This window comes from Panthera leo, chromosome C2 (genome assembly GCF_018350215.1).
Source record: "Panthera leo isolate Ple1 chromosome C2, P.leo_Ple1_pat1.1, whole genome shotgun sequence".
Classification (NCBI taxonomy): Eukaryota; Metazoa; Chordata; class Mammalia; order Carnivora; family Felidae; genus Panthera; species Panthera leo.
In genome coordinates, this window is record NC_056687.1 from 153,004,379 (window position 1) to 153,024,211 (window position 19,833).

The 19,833-nt window shown below is 41.8% G+C and overlaps 1 long non-coding RNA gene across 1 annotated transcript; it reads right to left on the reverse strand.

Annotated features, from left to right (window-relative positions):
- Positions 1-16,141: 16,141 nt before the first annotated feature.
- Positions 16,142-19,792, reverse strand: LOC122198402. The gene is made up of 2 exons (XR_006192968.1): positions 19,611-19,792; positions 16,142-16,311 (listed from the first exon to the last, which is right to left on the reverse strand). It is a non-coding gene; the product is annotated as an uncharacterized LOC122198402 (long non-coding RNA).
- Between the last annotated feature and the right edge of the window lie 41 nt (positions 19,793-19,833).

Sequence of the window (19,833 nt, forward strand, 5' to 3'; positions counted from 1 at the left end):
CCTGAAGCCCCCTTTGGAGTCTGTGTCTCCCTCTCTCTCTGCCCCTGCCCTGCTCACGCTCTGTCTCTCTCTCTCTCTTTCTCAAAAATGAATAAACAATAAAAGAAATTAAAAAAGAAAAAATTTCCACAAAAGTTTGATCAATGCCTTAATGGGGTTTTGACTAGGGGTTTGACCAGCCCCTAGAACAATGCCTGACACATAATGAATGTTTAATAAATATCTCTTCAGTGGATGAATCACATGGGAAAAACCAAATGGGTGGTTGGGAGAGAAAATTTCCTCACCATGACCTCAGGTCTTTACGTACACCTTTTTCCCGTCTTAGGCACAACGTTCCTCCAAAGTAGCCTTTTCTGTAACTTCCCCACCTCCTCAGACATTTGGACTCAAGCAGGGCGCAGAAGTGAATTGTGGAATCTGCTTCTTCTCACTCTCCATGGTGCTAAGAGACTCTGGCTCATTTTGTCTAGAATCTGGGGCCTTCCCTCTTCTGACAGGAAGCCTCCTTCTCCTAATCTTCCTGCTCCTTCCTCAGAGGGGAGAAGGTTTGCTTCCTGGGCACTGAACACGATCTTCCCTAATGGGTTTAGGCCTCGGGTCACGGATTCCAGTGCCCACACAAATAAGCCAGGCAGGCAATGTCGACGGTGATAGAAGATAGGGAGAGTTGAGAGCTGTGACAAACTGTGGAGCTGGGAGCCCTGTGTGGCCCAAATCATACTTTGACAAGGTACTGTGTGGACCCAAAACACCTTCCCTGTAGACACTCCGAGTCCAGGGCACCATTGGTTTATGGCATCTACCGGTCACTGGGAGCAAGCTAGAAAGACTTACCAGCTTTTCACTCGACCCTCTGCAGGGTCTCACCTGGGACCACAGGAATGTGTGCTGGCATGGAGGGAGGGGAGAGGACGACGCGCCCGCTGGAAAACAGAATGTACGTTGGTATCTTAAAATACCATCCTGCCAGGTCCACGCTTGGCCCGGGGAGCAACTCGTCTTGGGCTGAACTGCATAGAATTGCCGTAGAGACACAATTACTGGCTCCCACAAGCCTTTGACCCTTAAGAGGGGAGAGTCGGAGTCTGGGGCAGAAGGATCCATTTTCTGATGAATCAGTGAACAATTCTGAGCGGAACTAATCAGGCTTGTATCGTGTCACCCTTTCTTCACAACCCATAGTTCAGTGATTTGAACTCTTACTGCCGGCCTGTGACTCCCCCCCACCCCCTCCTCCTGCCTTCCTAACATGTACGCAAACGAACCGCATAGGCACGCACACGTGTACGCGCAGACAGCAGGGGGGTGTAGGAGAGTTCGGTTTAGGGATACGAAGTCTCAGAGAGATGCTCGAGACTCCTGGACAGCACTGGAAACAAAGGGAAAGGCGAGAGGATGATGTCCAGTGGAAGGAATTTAGTTTCTCTTGCCTCCAGGGAATCCAGAAGGTCTCAGGGAAGCATAGTCTTGGGTAACTATTAGCTCCTTAGCAAGGCAAATTCCTGGGAGGATTAAAAGATGGGGAGCGTGCCCAGCAGTACTTGTAGTTACCGATGCCAAGGGGATGGGAAGGCTAATCAATTCATTTTTTTTTTCCCTCAGGATTCCAACTGATGTTATCCCACAAAGCATTGGGTCATATTTCCAAAGCCATGTTAGGTCAGGCCTGGCTTACCCATCACATTAGTTAAGGTTATACTGGTTTCAGGGCAGAGAAATGGACTTTGGCTGACTTAAACAAAAAGGGGGATAATCGGAAAGCTCCTGGGGGCTTTTATGAAAGGGGAGGAAAACTGAACAACCACAGCTCGGCAAGGGAAGGACTGGAGTTTCGGGATTTTGTGGTTATGTTGCCATCGATACAATCCTTTCGGCCTGCCCGGGGGCCCTCTGGCTCTTCGGGGAGAGAAGATCTCACGCGTCCCGTGTGTTAGCTCAGGCTCCCCACAAGCCGAGTGATCCTGGTGCAGGTGATTTTTGTGGGGAGTGCCCTCCGCAGAACCGTGCAAGGCAGTGAGGGGGGCGGGATGAAGCAGGAGCTAGGCTAGCCTCAGCGGGATCCTGCGGTGGAATCTGGAGAGTGGCACTCCCGAGTCAGCCCCCCTTGAAGCAATGGCGCTTGCCTTTTGTGCACCCCCCGTCCATCAGTTATTGGCTGTGGGCACAGTCTCTCAAGCATTTGGGGGCAACGCTATTTAAGTAGAAGGGGGTAGCTGTGAGCTGCTAGCAGCCAATATTCATAGCAGCTGCGGAGGGTGCACTGCCCTCGCAAAGAGATCTGGGCAGATCACCGACTAGATCCAAGCACGGCTTGGGTAAGGTGTCCACCCAAGAGCAATGAGCCATTGAGAGAGAAAGGTCGAAACCTGAGGTCTAGACATGGCGGCAGGGGCTGTTCGCAGAGGTAAGTGAACGGAAGAGCGAAGGGCAGCTATGCCAGAGAGCGTCCGGCGTATGTCCCTGTAGCCCGTCCACTGATTGTGCCCTTCTGGACAGTGTGCAGAGCTGTGGCCAGATGGGTTTCTTCTTCAGTGAGGAGGGTGCCTGCTTCCCAGGCACGAATCATAATCTTCCTTAATGGCTTTGGGCTTGGGATCACAAATTCAAATGCAAAAGGAGATAGGCCGGCCAAGCAGCCTCATTTGTGATAGACTATAGGGAGTGCAGACGGTTTGCCACAGTCCCCGGTACTCTGTATTGTCTACAGATTGTCTACAGATTGTATTGTCTACAATCGATATTATTGCCTGACCTCTCTCTGTATGCATTTGAATGTGTGACTCCAAGCCTAAACTCATTAAGGAGGGTTTATGTTCGGTACGCGTGTACCTAGAAGTGGAATCTGTAAGTGGAAGGGTATACACGTGTTGAGCTTTAGTAGACCTTGCCAAAGAATTTCCCAAAGTGGTTGTACCATTGGATACTGCTTTTGATAAGGTATGAAAGTCCTAATTGCCCCCCATCCTTACCAGCACTTGGTACTGTCTGTATTATCCCTTAGTGATTTTAATTTGCATCTCTCTGATGACGAATAAAATGAAGCACCATTTCATGTCTTTTTCTTATTGATTTATGGGAATGCTTTATATATTCTGTATATGAGTCTTTTGTCAGATATATATCTAACAAACAATATATAGATAGGTGTAGATATAGATACCTATATACAGAGTTGGAGAAGATACACGTAATTTATATGTAAAAATTATATGTATAATATATATAATTATATATAAACATAAATATACAAGCATTATTATATTATAAATTAAAGCATTATTGTATTATATGATAATATATAAAACATTATTATATTATAATTAAAGCATTATTAATTATAAATATATAAAATATATATTTATTATGTATTGTATATAACTATATTTAAAAATAAACATTAGCATATTTATATTATTTGTTTGAAATACATATTGAATAAAATATTCAATACAAATATATAGTTATAATATATAATTACATGTATACTATGTGTATATATATAAAGTCACTGTATATACATATATATGTGTGTATATATATATATATACATACACACGTATGTATATAAAATCACTCTGTTCCTAATTTGCTTTTTAAATATTTTCTTAAATAATTCTTTTAAGTTTATTTATTTATTTTGAGAGACAGATACAGAGAGAGCAAGCAGGGGAGGGGCAGAGAGAGAGGGAGAGACAGAATCCCAAGCAGACTCCGCACTCTGTGCAAAGCCTGACTTGGGACACAAACTCACAAATCATGAGATTAAGACCTGAGCCGAGATCAAGACTTGGATGCTTAACAGATTGAGCACCCCAGGTGTCCCTTCTTAAATTTTTTTTTTTTAATTTTTTAAATTTTTTTTAACGTTTATTTATTTTTTTGAGACAGAGAGAGACAGAGCATGAATGGGGGAGGGGCAGAGAGAGAGGGAGACACAGAATCGGAAGCAGGCTCCAGGCTCTGAGCCATCAGCCCAGAGCCCGATGCGGGGCTCGAACTCACGGACCGCGAGATCGTGACCTGAGCTAAAGTCGGATGCTTAACCGACTGAGCCACCCAGGCGCCCCTTAAATAATTTTTTTTTAATGAAAACAAGTATTTGGGGCACCTGTATGGCTCAGTTGGTAGAGCATGTGAACCTTGATCTCTGGGTTGTAAGTTTGAGGCTCACATAGGGTATAGAGATAACTTAGAAATAAAATCTTTAACAAAACACAAAACAAGTATTTAAATTTAATTTAGTCCAATTTAGCAATTTTTTTCTTAATGTTTAGCATTTTATGTTTTCTATTTAGGAAATCTTTGTCCATATCATGGTCGTATAGATAACCTCTTATTTTTTTTTTCCTAAAAGCTTTACTACTCCACTTTTCACATGTTGAAATACAATTTATCTGAAATTTATTTGTTGTATTATGAGTTAGGAGTTGAGTTTCCACCCACCCCCCACCATATTGTTCATACTGATACCCAATTAGCACCATTTATGGAAAAGATCAGCCTTTCCCAGCTACTCTTGTGCCATCTTTATCATAGTAAGATGATAAAACTCATATATATGAGTCTATTGCTGAGTCTAAAACACATATGAGTCTATTTCTGGTCTCTCTGTTCTCTTTCATTGGTTTATTTGTTTATACTCGTGCCAGTATCACACTATCTTAATAATTCTAGTGCTATACTATGTCTTAGAGTGACTGATTGTCCTCATTGTCCCAGTACATTCTGCACACACCCCCTTTTCCATCTGAGATATGACTGACATACAATTTTGTATCAGTTTAAGGTATACAACATAATGCTTTGATATATGCAAATTTCTGTGTTTTAAAACAGAAAGTATTGCATCTCAGAAAACCCCTCAGTCCCAGGCAAACTAGGACAGTTGGTTATCCTACTAGGTTGTGGTATCAGGTGGCATAGATCCTCCTTTGTTTTTCTTCTTCAAAATTGCCTCAGCTACTGTTCACCCTTTGCATTTCTTTAAAATTTTTAGAATCTGTTTGCCAATTTCAGCCACAAAAAAAAGGGGGTGGACTTCTGGGATTTTCACTTAGACTGCATTAACCTATAGATAATTTGAGGAAATTGGCTGCACATCTTTCATTACATTTATTCCTACATATTTAATGCTTTTTTTGACGCTATTATAAATAGTACCATTTTATTTTTGTTGTTGCTATGTTCTGGTATAGAAGTAAAATCAAATTTTGTAAATTGACCCTCATCCAGTGACTTAAGTGAATTCACTTATTAATGATCATAACGCATATTCTTTTGAATATTACATGTATACAATCACTTTCTGCAAAAAATGTTCTCTTTTTCTTCCTTTACAGTTGTATATTTATCATTTCACTTTCTTGTCTTATTGCACTGGCTGAAAACTCGAGTGCAATGTTGAATAAAAGTGGTGATGGGATCACACAATTATCTTTTTATTTGATCCTTTGGAAGATATTGTTCATTAACTTAAAAACTCTTGTTCCCAGGGTAATAATTTTATGTTCTGTGGCCAATGAATAGTTTTATGGCAGGTAGTCTAATCATATCCCTTCTTTTGTGCTAACATATAATGGAAGTACCCCTAAGTGAAGACCAGTAAGATGACTTATTCTCACATTCACCCATTTGGTTCTAAAGTTGGCATGAAAGCCCATGTTTCCTGACAAGTTTTCTGTGAGCACACCTGTTGGTTTTTGTCTGCCTGGAATCCCTTCTCCTTTTTGACTTCCTCTTTATTTCTCCATCCCAACCATGTGATTCCAGAAAGACTCCCAATCATGTTACTTTATGGACCTTACATGAGGCCCATTGGTTTATTTCTCCCCAAAACTCAAATGGAAGTCTCCTCAAGTCTTATGGAAATGCCCTGAAAGCAGGGTCTTTTCCTGCTGAGGATGTGGAGCTCTCCAGACTCCTGTCCCTCCAAATGTTATGATCTCTAGCTCTCCCATCAATTCTGGGATTGTTCGATAATTCTCTTTCCAATGAACTCCCTTTTCCCCTTAGCCAGAGTCAGTTTCTATTGTGTATTAATCAGAGAATAGATGTCCTCCTTATTCTCTTTACTTTGCCACCAACAATGAACAAAATGGGAACATATTTTTAAGAACTTAATTGTATTCTACTTATATTTTATTAAGTATATTTTATAAGTTCTTCCTAATTGACTCAAAAACAATCATTGCATATTGAAATTATAACTTTGAGTTTCTCTTATTGCATGTACATAATTTAAACCCACACATCCCAGGTTTATTTATCTCAGGGGGAAGCTAGCAAATTAGGAATTTTATTTTTAGATTCATTTAACATTTTTTTTTTTTTTTTTTAATTTTGGGCACCTGGGTGGCTCAGTTGGTTAAGCATCTGACTTTGGCTCAGGTCATGATCTCACGGTTGGTGGGTTCGAGTCCCACTCTGGCTGTGCTGACAGCCAGAGCCTGGAGACTGCTTCGGATTCTGTGTCTCCCTCTCTCTCTCTGCCCCTCCCCTACTCACACTCTGTATTTCTCTTTCTCTCTCTCTAAAAAATAAATACTGAAAAAATTAAAAATTAAAAACATTTTTTTAATTTTGAGAGAGAGAATGTGAGTGGGGGAGAGGGGCAGAGAGAGAGGGGAGAGAAAAACCCAAGCAGGTTCCATGCTGTTAGCACAGAGCCCAGGGGGAGGCTTGAACTCAAAAACTGTCAGATCATGACCTGAGCTGAAAACAAGAGTTGGACGTTTCACGCGCTGAGTCACCTAGGTGCCCCAGAAATTTTATTTTTAAATTTATGTCCTTCTGAATCTGTTTCTATAAAGGGCCAGATAGTAAATACTTTAGGCTTTGTGAACCATACGGTCTCACTCACAACGAGTCAACTGCCGTTGCAGCCATGGACAGTACATAACTGAATGAATGTGGCTGTGTTCTGATAAATACACACTAAAATGAATTTCATATCCTTCTTTTGATTAAAAAAAATTCAAGGGGCTTGGTGCAGAGCCTACTTGAGACTCTCTCTCTCTCTCACCCTGCCCCTCTTCGCTGCTCATGTGCTCGCTCTCTAAAAGAAAATAGAAAATAAAAATATTCCAAAATGTCAAAACAATTCTTAGTTTTCAGGCCATACAAAATAGTGGTAGCCAGATTTGTTTTACAGGCTACAGTTTGTCAACTTCTGCTCTTGTCCCCCAGTTTTTAAAATATTATTGGACAAAAGAAATATTGACTTATGAAATTGAGATTGTAAAGTAATAAGCATTATTAATGAGATATAGAGCAATTTGTTTGTCTCCTAAATTAATGAGCATGCATTCAAGGATATAATTAGGAAAAAAATGTATATATATAAAGGGTATAACTGGATAAGATCTTCCGATTTCTAGGAATTCCTATGTAACATAGAAGAAAGTAGAAAGATCATACTACATGCTAAACTTCTCTGTAGTTGTTTCTTGACTATCTAATTTTATAATGTACTAATTAAACATTAATTGTTAACACAGAATCTAAGAAAATAAGAGGCTTTAAGATCTGGATCACCTAGTCACTTACAGTAGTAATGATGCCTTATATTTGTATAGCATTTGATAGCTTACAAAAACTATAGTTCCACATATTATGTCTTCAGATCCTCAACACAACCCGGGAGGTAGAGAGGCAAGGTGTTATTATCCAAATTTCCAGAAGAACGACCTGCCCAAGATTACACAAGGGACAAGGGAGTGGGAGGAATTTTCTAGTCACACCTCTGAGTCATAGTCAGACTTATTGCCATTGAATATAATGATACGATCATGCAATTCAAGAGCAGGGCAATGAATAAATCCTGCTTCACCACTTGATGAACACTCAGTGATTCAACATAGGGATGCCTCTGGTGTGTCAATGTAGGCCTCACATGTCTAGATCAGCGGGAAATCCAGAACTCTTGTCTTTTTTTGTTTTTAGTTTTTTAAATGTTTATTTCTGAGACAGAGAGAGACAGAGCATGAGGGGGGCGGGGCAGAGAGAGAGGGAGACCCGGAATCTGAAGCAGGCTCCAGGCTCGGAGCTGTCAGCATAGAACCCAATGTGGGGCTCAAACCCACGAACCGCGAGATCATGACCTGAGCTGAAGTCGGTCACTCGACCGACTGAGCTACCCAGGCGCTCCAAGAACTCTTGTCTTCTTGTCCCACGCATCGCCCTTTCCCCTGTCCGTCGAGGAATGACAGCAGTCACAATCATGGCTGATTGCTCTGGAAGGGGTTACCCTAACCGCTGTAGTAGCTGGGAGCCCAGTGTCATCGCTGACTCCAGAGCGTTCCAAGGCTATTACCTTGGAAAGCAATGCCCTTGTCAACCTCTGCAGTTGCGCACAGCTTTTGAGAGCAGTGTCCTTATACCGAATGAAGCACCGGTCTGAAATAATTACACCCTCACTCAGACCCAAGCTCCAGTGTCACCAGGGACTTTACCCGCCACTACGTTGATCGCCTATGGACACAAAAGCCATCGGAAGAAAGGGACTTGGATTGTGCTTCCTGTCCTCATTGTGGCCATCACTGGGACACTTCCCCTCGGTGGTTCCACAAGAAAGAAAAGGAGATGCTCCTTTCCTCGGGATTACACATTTAGATGGTGCACCCACACCAACTGGCTCAGGGATCCTAATATTACAGTTCTTTGTATTCATTCACTCAGTCACTTCCCCAGGGAATAAGTTGGGTGTAGAAACAAAATGCTCTAAAGCCTTTATGTACATTTGTGTGTTAAGTATGTATGTATCGACCGATTTAAATCTAACTTCGAGTTACGGAGAATTTAAAACATACACACAAAATAGAGAATGCGGTATTAAACCCCAGTTCTCACCTCACGGACCCATCACTCTGCTTTAACACTTAACAATCCTCACCTAATCTTGTTTTCATTTCTTCTGCCACTTCTCCCCTTCCCCCTGGAGTATTTTGAAGGAAATCCTGGAGATCATTGAAATTTCATCCTTATTCAGTATACGACTCTAGCAGACTGCTTTCGAAAGCATCATTATGACAAAGACAAAATTATATACTACCACCTAATATCCAGCCTCTAGTCAAGTTTCCCAACTGTTTCAAAAATGTCTGTTTATAACTGGTTTGTCAAATCAGGATCCACATGCTGTACTTAGTTATTAGGTGTCTTAAATCTCTTTTTTTAAAGTTATTTATTTCTGAGAGAGAGGGCGAGAGAGAGCATGAGTGGCGGGGGGGGGCAGAGAGAAGGAGAGAGAATTCCAAGCAGGCTCCACGCCGTCAGCACAGAGCCCCAAGCAGGGCTCGAACTCACGAACCGTAAGATCATGACCTGAGCTGAAATCAGGAGTCGGATGCTCAACTGACTGAGCCACCAGGCACGCCTTAAATCTCTTTAATTTATTAAGATAACTTATTTGTTGAAGAAATCCTGTCATTTGTGCTGTAGAACTTTCCACAGTCTGGGTTCAGTTGATCGCATCTTCTCTGGTGTTGTTTTACACTTTCCTATATTGTTCATTCTCCCTTCTCCTCATAAACTGTTACACTTAGAGGCTTTATTGGATTTAAACTCAAAATATTTGGGGAGTGGCAAAAATAATGCAAAGGTGATTCAGCATATTTTATCACACCACATCAGGAAGCATATGATGTATGGTCATTCGACTCTGAGTGATGTTAAAATTGATCAGTGGGTTCAGGTGTTGTCTATTATTTTATTAGGAGATTGAAAAAAGGTCTTTTGTCATTTCTCTTACCTTTATCAGTTGGAAATACTGTATACGAAAGGGCTTGCCCTTTACAACTCTGGCTCCCCTAAAATGCAATTTGTATAAGAGAAGCAGAATGCTTGATTCTTTTCCTTTATTTACCGATCATCGTTACCATGTAACGTAGCAACTAACTATTGCAACTTCTAGGTGACTTATATGTATATTTTCTTTTCTCAGTGTCATTATGGACTTGTGGATTTTAACATCACTCATGTGATAAATGACTTAAAATATATTCTGTAGGCAATGGTGAGCCACCACAAGCCATTTCCAACTTTCAAACATAAAGCCTAACTGACCACGGATCTAAAAATCAGGGATGCCTGGGTGGCTCAGTCGGTTAAGCTTCCCACTTTGGCTCAGGTCATGATCTCATGGTTCGTGAATTTAAACTCCACGTTGGGCTCTGTTCTGACAGCTCAGAGCCTGGAACCTGCTTCAAATTTAGTGTTTCCCTCTCTCTCTGCCTCTCCCCCACTCGTGCTCTCTCTCTCTCTCTCTCTCTCTCTCTCTCAGTGATAAATAAACATTAAAAAACTTTAAAAATCAAACAGTAAGCTTATTGTTTTAGGGGGAATCCTTTCTTAACAGAACCAAAAAATTAAGATCAAAATCTCTGAACATACCAAAACTTTAGCCACAATATTTAACAATGATTATTTCCGGGACCTTATACTTGTTCTCTGAGTTTCTTCTTTAGTTTCACTCAGTTTACTGGACTTCATTTCATGAATGTCTGAGTATCTGACTGAGGCTAGATTAAGTTCCGGGCACACGATGATTTCCGTCTTTATATCATTCAACTTACATTTATAAGACCTACATGTCCTATGACTAGTATTTGCAATTACATTTTTCTAAAATAAGAGCAAATTAATACCCAAATAACTGACTAGTACTCTAGTAATTGAACATGAGTTTGTGGACAATGGGGACGTGGCTCAAACTGAAGCAATGGCCGACAGTGAGTGCCAGCGTGCGAGTTCAACGTGTTTGTGAGCTGACATGCCAAAGCCGGAATTTGACGCGTAAAAAGGAGGGTTAGGTGTTTTAGTGGAGGAGGCATGAAACTGTGTTTTTGACTGTGACACGCTAGATTGTTCGTCGGCTTGTTCTATCTTCCCCAGACAACTAGTTAGTTCTGAGAGGGCAGAAGCCGGACCTGTATTGTTCATTTACTCCTAGCATCTAGTACATGATTTTTTAGAGTGAAAGAAAAAAAACGATGCATGCAAGACAAGAGCAAAATCTACAATGGTTTTTGAGTGGCGAGAATCGTAATAAGACCTTTTTAGGCAGACCTAATTTACCACTCTTTAGTGGTATCTTTTGCGTATTTTGACTCTGGGGTATTGGTATGAAAAATAGATTCCTTTAAAAATTATCTGAGTATAGATGTAGTACATTTCATCTAGGAAGATTCTGAACAGTAAACAAGTCAAATGAAATCACTGGTACCTCCATTCCTTAAGGTGAACTGTGAGTGCCTTTTTCCAGTATTTGTCTATGTCTGTATAACATTAAACAATACTGGAATCATCTTGAACATATTGTTTAGTAACATACTCCTACATTTAAATACATGGCTAATTTCTCCTGCAATAGAAATTTTAACGGCTATATTCCATTATCATAATATCTATTTTTACAGTAACCAGACCCAAATCTAATTTCCGAACATGAAATTCTGATGAACAAGACCACAGGGCAGTGATTCTGATCAGCGTCGTGCCTGGTAACAACAGCAGGCTATTCCATAGCACACACAGCTCTAGGACGTGAGATTAACTTCAACAACTATTCATTTAGTTTGGTTTGACTTTCTGCCAGTCTTATGACCAACTTGAAGCAGGTCCTAGAACAGGGAATGTTATGTTTGGTGTCCAGGGAAGCAGCAAACTGGAGAAGCCATCCGAAATTCCAGAATGATACAGAGAGCCAACACGTTACCCATTTCCCACAGCAAAATTTGATCTAAAAGGATAAAAATGCCATATAAGTTAGGTTAAACATCTTGTGGGGGAAAGTAACCTATTAGTGTACAAGGGAATGGAAATGGTGAAACCAAAAAGAAGCTGAAAACAAATCTGTACATACATTTTTCTTTCAAGACTCCACACTATGTAAATGTCCTCCAAGAAGATAAACTTAAGCTGACTCATTGTCACTTGCTTCTGCAATGGTTTCTGAGGCGTCTTAGATAGTAGCCACCCTGCCCCCAGGGTCCTGAGGGCTAATAAATATTTTTCAGGTGGACTGACAACAGGAAAGAATTGTAAGACAAGAAACTACCTGTAATACTTAGGTATGAGTACCCTGAAAAGTGATGTGCTGAAAAACTGCCCCTTCCAGCTGGTTAACTTTTATGCTCATGCATTTATTTACTTTTTGTGACATTCACTCATCAACGACAAATGAATACATGACAGCCTAATGATACAAGGGAAATGCAGTATTGTGTATAGGATTGGAAGAGATGCAAAATGAGTGCCATGACATTTTGTTTTTCTTTCTTTTTCTTTCTTTCTTTCTTTCTTTCTTTCTTTCTTTCTTTCTTTCTTTCTTTCTTTCTTTCTTTCTTTGTAATCTCTACACGTAAAGTGGAGCTCAGACTCAACTCACAGCGACCCTGAGATCAAGTCACGTGCTCTTCCGACTAAACCAGCCAGGCACCCCAATGGTATTACTTCTTTTAAAAGCTTTGGGAGAATGCTTTAGGCCTTTGTTAATTTGTAGAGGTCGTATTATTTTCTGGCCATCAGTGTCCATTTCCTTATTTTGTTGACAGCATCCCATTTTTTCTTCTGGGGAACCACTCCTCTCCTAGAGTCCATGTTCTTTGGGTGAAACATAAGTGAAGCATGTGACTCATATTTGGCCAATCACAGCATAAAATTTTCCTAGCTGGGGATGGGATCTGTGTCGGTTTAATTAGTGAATCAGGGACTGCTGCTAGTTAGGATCTTTCTCATGCTGGACTTGGATGAGGACGGATGTAGACCTGAAATTGTTGGAAACCATTTTGCGGCCACACGAAGTCTGAGTATAAAGGCAACATGGAGGAGAGCTGAGCCTTTTTTGTTGCTGCTTTTTGTTTCTCAGAAGGCCCTCTTTTGTCTGATTTGAAATGGGCATGAGTGGCAGTGGATTGAAAGTTCTAACTCTACCCTTATTTTCACAGGACAGCTAGAAGTGTCTAAATTATAAGAAAATCGATGCTTTGTAACAACTAAAGAAATAAAAAACTCCGTATTGGAATAGTTTATTATATAAGCATTGTAAAATGTCTTCTAGGGGGGGTGCCTGTGTGGCTCAGTCAGTTGAACATCTGAGTCTTGATTTTGGCTCAGGTCACGATCCTAAACTTATGGGATTGAGCCCTCAGCATGGAGCCTACTTAAGATTTTCTCTCTCTCACTCTGCCCCTCTCCCCTGCTTGTGCTCTCTCGTTCCAATATTAAAAAAAAAGTTTTCTAGGGATATGGCAGTGTCAAGTGTACAAAAGAAAACATCTTTTTTATTAAGTTTATTTATTTATTTTGAGAGACAGAGACGGCGCAAGTCGGGGAGGAGCAGAGAGAGAGGGAGAGAGAGAATCCTAAGCAGATTCCACACTTCCAGCCCACACCCTGAAGCGTAGCTCGAACTCATGAAACCCTGAGATCACGACCTGAGCTGAAACCCATAGTCAACCGACTGAGTCACCCGGGCGCCCCTAAAATAAATCTTTTTTAAAGAAATGTAAAATCTGCTTGGAAAGACATGAAAACATTAAAAAACATTCTAAATCCTTTAGAACACAAATGAGTTGCAAACAGTATGCATATTAGGTGTTCAGAATGGCAATATAAAGACAACTATCTAGAAACAAAACCAGCCTACAACAAAAGAGGGTTTAGACTAAACTCCCAACTATTTCCATTAAATTCTCAAGGCACCGGTCCTCATATCCTTACTGACTTGTGTATCTAATTGCCTATTTGATATCTCCGTTTAGATGACCAATAGGCATCTCAAACGTCCGGAAAAAGTCTTTTCCTCCAAACTTGTGTGACCTAGACTGTCTTCCAAATTTCAGTAGATGGCAATTGCATCCTTCCAGTTGCTCAGGTCTAAAACCTTACAGGTGGTCTTTTCTCTTTTTCTTGCATATGAAATCCATTCCATCAGCAAATCTTACTGGCTCTATCTTCAAAACGTATTCAGAAACTAACCACTTCTTCTTAATACCTCCACTGCTGCCTGAATTATTGCAATACTAACTGGTCTTCTTGATCTCATCACTGGCCCACTGAAGTCTAGTTACAATAGAGCAGCTAGCCACAACAGTCTCATTTTATGAAGTAAATTTTCAGACATACGTAAAAGGTGAAAAGATTTTATAATGCTGCATCTGTATACCCACTATCTGTAGAGTCCACCATTAAATAGCACGGTCCTGTTAAGATGACAGATTGTATAGCTCCTTTGCCCAAACCTCTCTAATAGCTTACCTCATTCAAAAAGGAAAAGCCAATTTCTTACCATGGTCTTCGAGAGTCTATGATCTGGTCCCTATTACCATTCTTCCCCGTTGACCATTACCCTTCAGCCACAATGGTCTCCTTGTTGCTTACTCAAACACGGCAGGCACATTCTTGCTTTAGGGTCTTTGCACTTGCTGTCCCTTTGCTTGGGATGCTCTTCTCCTTGGTATGTGAATGGCTTGCCTCTTTCTTTGGATCACCTCATTAGAGGTCTTCTCTGACTCTTCCAAGTAAGTATTAGGTTGAACAATTCAATGTCATCCAACCATGTTTAACCCACACGAACCCAATATTGTTCTGAGTTGAAAACAATGTAAAAAAGATCAGAAACTTCATATGGTTCAAGCTAATAAAATAGCACCACCACCTTACCTTTTTATTCTCACCTGGATTCCAAATTTCTTTATAGAGCTTCTTAGATACCACTATCTTACATACTACTGTGTATTGTCTATAATATGATCCTTAAAGTTACGAAATCTTTGTTTTGTTCACTGCTGCATGCTCAGTGTGCAGACTATAACCTGGCTTCTAGTGGGTACTCAGGACATACTTAAAGAGTGAATTCTTCACATTGAAGCCAGAGTGAGCTTTTGGAAACACCAATCTGATGCCACTCCTACTAAAAACTCTTAAATTGGTTTGTATCACTTCAGAAGCAAAGATAAGCAAACCTGTAAGACCCTGCATGGTGGGTCTTTGCTTAATTCTCTAGATCCCTCTCACATTATCTCCCTCGTTTCTTTTCAGTCTCTGGGACTCTGTTTTTCCTTGCTCTTCCTGTGCTTCTGCACCAAGTTCACTATGAGGCAGTTTTAAATCTTAGCTCAAAGATTCTCTTGCTAGAAGCCATTTCTGACACCCCAGATTTGGTAGAATTTCGCTTCAGTGCTCTCAGGCACCACTTCTCTACCCTTAGTGATACCTATTGGGATTATAAAGTTACTTTTGTGTGATAATTTGTCTCCCTCACCAGACAGGAAGTTTCACGAGAGAAGAAAACACAGCTTTCTTTTTACTTCCCTTTGGATCCCTAGCATCTATGAAGTATCTGGCACATAGTAAGAGCTTAATACTCCTTTAAAAAATAGATCCTGTGGTGTCTCTGTTACCAGTGCCTAACTGGGCAACTGGTACACGGTAGACGAATACATTTGCTAAACAACCCATAGAAGGAAGAGCGTTTGACTACTTATTTACAATAAATATATAACGCATAAGGGCTATCACTTGATTATTTGTGATGAGGCATTAATACATAATTGATACCTACCCCAAATCCCGAATTCTCTCTTCTCATCAACTTCTTCTCAACACTAAGACTGAAGAAAGTAAGTTACACTTCTTTTCTTTCCTCTGTTTACTCTCTGGTGGAGTAAAGGGTGAGCTGGCTAGAATTCATTTAGAGCCAGAATGAGCCATAAGTGAGATCTGGCTTCTGAACCAACAGACCATGCCTCGTACTCTCACTTGGATAGTTAGATGTTGAGAAACTTTTTTTTTCCCCAGTCAGGGGCACCTGATTTCAGCTCAGATCATGATCTCGTGGTTCCTGAGATCAAGTCCTACGTCATCAGTGCAGAGCCTGCTTGGGATTCTCTCCCCATGTCTCTGCTCCTCCCCTGCTGGCGTGCACACGCTCTCTCTCCCTCTCGAAAGAAAGAAAGAAAGAAAGAAAGAAAGAAAGAAAGAAAGAAAGAAAGAAAGAAAAGCAAGCACTAGAAAGTTTTCCCCTCAGTCAGATGAAAAAAGCTTTGCATTATTTTTCTTTTTACTTTAATAGCAACCTCTTTGAAAACATTTCAGTGGTCAAAGGATATATTAAAACACCCACATACACAGGTTGGTATAAATTTACAGGTTTATTAGGGCAGAATGGCATGGAGCAGTATAAGCAGAAAAAAAGCAAAAATGTTACAAATGACTTCCTTCTAAGCGTGCTGAAACACAGAATTGTCGTAGTAAGCCTGTAATTCCAGAGGAGCACTGTGGCAAGCTTACTGACTGTCATTTGTTAATCTGGGGAAGGGAGAAGAGCCAAGTCAAATACAGCACAAATGAATCGTTACAAAATGGTAATTTTCGACATAGTGAAACTTAAAAAGAAACTAAAAACCTAAAGAAGATAGCAAGATGTGAATTTTCTGGTTTTAATAATGTATTATGGGTACGCGAGATGCTGCCAGAGGGTGAACCTGGGTGGAGGGTAACCTCGCTGCATTATTTTTGTACCCTTTTGCGCGTCTATAATTATTTCCAAATAAAAAGTGAAATAAACACATAAATAAAATAAAAAAAGAAGACAGCAGGAAAAACAGTAAATGTAGATAAGAAGGGATTTTTATTTTATTATTTTTTTTTTTAATTTTTTTTTTCAACGTTTTTTTTTTTATTTTATTTTTGGGACAGAGAGAGACCGAGCATGAACGGGGGAGGGGCAGAGAGAGAGGGAGACACAGAATCGGAAACAGGCTCCAGGCTCCGAGCCATCAGCCCAGAGCCTGACGCGGGGCTCGAACTCACGGACCGCGAGATCGTGACCTGGCTGAAGTCGGACGCCTAACCGACTGCGCCACCCAGGCGCCCCAAGAAGGGATTTTTAGAACGAGAACTTAAATATACATAGTCAAAGACTTGCTTTGCCAGATTGCCATAGGTTTATAAGGAGTTAACCAAAATGAAAAAGACAGACACACACATCTCATTAATAAAAACAGTAGGCTCTGAAAAGTCGCATCCTATTTTTAATGTCTGAACTAATGATGTTTTCCGGAAATGTGCAGAGAGCAAAAGGTAGTACTATGTGTGCAAAACACAACTGAATTTTGTGAAAACCACAAACAACGACTGCTCTTGAGAAAGGAAAAGTTTTATTTCTTGACATCATCAAAGAAAAACGTGAAGGATCTGATAGGAACGAAACAAAAATGTACAAATCCTACTACCTCATTCCTCAAAACCATATAAACACTTGCAAGATTTTCCTTCATCCGTTAAATGTCTCTAGAGCAGCCAGCCTACACAGACCTGGGGGCATTCACATGTCAGAATATTCCATAAAAATCTGGGAACATATTTTTGGCAGAAAGAAATCACTTTGTGTGCAAGGAAAGGCTGCTTGTGAAAGAATGCAGACTGACACAGTTGGGCAGGAGCCCCTTGCAATGACATAATGTTAGTGTCATCATTTATCACATTATTGGGAGCATTTAAAAGACACAGGGCGGGGGTGCCTGGGTGGCTCAGCAGGTTGAGCGCCTGACTCTTCTCATTTCCGCCAGGTCATGGTCCCAAGGTCTTGAGATGGAGCCTGTGCGGGAGTCCACACTGAGCTTGGAGCCTGCTTAAGGATTCTCTCCCCCTCTCCCTCTGCCCTTCCCCTGCTGGCGCTCTCTTCCTCTCACATAAAACCACCAACCAACCAAAAGACACATGGCATTCTGAACTCCTAAAACAAGTAGAGTTGTTTTTTGGTGTCAAATAGATGGCAAATATCCTTTAGAGGGAGAAGTAAAAACGCAGAGAAGCTCGCTCCAACATTGCCTCGTATCACTCGACCTTGAAGCTTATTTTTGTAGCAAAATTCTAAAAGCAACATACAGATCTGCTTGGCTGGACACTTCACTTATATTTCCTTCTTAAATATTAGGGGATAGCACATGGTGCAAAAGGGGAATTAGGGCTAGAGTTAATTAGAGTTCATTAGTTAGAGTTTAATTTCTGACCCTTCCAGCGACTATGTCTTCGTTACGACAATGGGTATAATAATCCCCGTATCTCAAGGTTGGTCCCAGTCCTGAAAGGGATAGTGTATTTAAATGCCTAGCACAATGCTGTGCAAACAGTAGGCAGCAAGAAGTGTGAGCTCGCTCCCAGTTTTCCCAGAAGACACAACAAAATATTTCCTTCTGTTAGTTTGGTATGAACCAAAACAAATGGCCGAGGAGTAAGCAAAAAGGGCTCGAGATTCTAACCCCACTATTATTATCCAAACAATCATTGCATTAATTACGCAGTTATATAAACTAATATTGAATAAACATTATTGGGTTTTTTGGTATTATTCAGGTAATGCGTTATAACCCGAAAAGGTCCTCTCTTCGCAAGTCAGCTTTTAATTTTGTCTTTAACTGATTTAGCAAAATAGGTCATTAATTCTCTTATTCAGATCATAACAGAGCTCCATCTTTTGGGAGGATTAAGCTCCCAGGTAAAAATCATAGTTTTAATGCTTACTCATGGGTTTCAGAAAAAGTGACGTGGGAAAAGAAACGGCAAAAGGTTAAAGAATTTGTCTCTCGGGGCTGTTTGCCTTCAAGCATCTGTTGATGTCTGTCTACACACCAAAGCTCCCTAATTCCTGCCTTGAACCTCCCCTAAGAAGCCACAGTCCCAGACCCCAACAACTCCCAAGAGGGAGCAAGCCCTTCGAAACTGAAGGAGTGGACAGGACAGAGACAGGCCTTAGAAGGCTTTAGAGGGGGCGCCTGTGTGGCTCCGTCGGCGAAGCGTCCCACTTTGGCTCAGTTCATGATCCCAGGGTTTGTGAGTTCGAGCCCTGCGTCGGGCTCTGTGCTGGCAGCTCAGAGCCTGGAGCCTGCTTGGGATTCTGGGTCTCCCTCTCTCTCTATGCCCTTCCCCCGCTCGCGCTGTCTCTCTCTCTCTCTCTCTCTCAAAAAATAAACATTAAAAGGAAAATTAAAAAAAAAAAAAAAAAAAGAAGCAGGCTTTGGAGACAGGTTTTTAACATAATCCGCGGCCTTACGCAGCAGTTCTGGAACCTACAGTCCCCGGCTGTAACATTGTGTCTAAGCTGTCATTTCATGCCTTTGTCTCAGGAAGCAGCTCGACTATCAATCACTTCCCTCCAGAGGTTCTCTAGCCATCCTATCCCGAAAAAGGGGGTCTGGCCCACTCAACCCTCGCATCATTCTTCTGTATTTCCTGCATGGCATAGCCTTGCCACAATCCGTCTTTACCTTGTCTGTCTGCTTAAATCTCTCTACTCCACTAGAAGGTAAGCTTCCTAAAGAGCAAGGCCCTGGGTCTGCCTCCAGCGCCTTGAACCTGCGGAGTCTCAAGAGACCCTTCTGGAATGAACGACAGGTCCGGGTCTGGCAGATATTTAACTGCCTCCATATCCCGCCATCTCCGCCTCCCCCCCCCCCCCCCCCAAACCACCGCCGCCGCCTCCTCCGGAAATCATTTCAAAATCACGGGTTTTCATTTTGGAAATAGGGCTTTCAGCGTTGCCGCTACACCCGCTCGCTCTCGCACGCTCGTTCCCTGCAGTCGGAGCCGCCGCCCGGCCCACTTACCCAAGCCCACTAGGCCGGACCGTTTAGGGGCGATCGGGGCAGGTGCAGCCTCGAGCGGGCGACCGCCTCAGTTCACCTTCCCGGTCCCCGGTCCTCCGCGGGCCCCGAGAAGCCACCTCTAGGCCGCCCGGGCCTCCGCCCACCGGCGGTCGCACCCTGCCGCCCTCCCTCCGGCGCGGCGCCAGCAGGGAGGCTCCCGGCACCCCGCGCGGGCGGCCGCGGG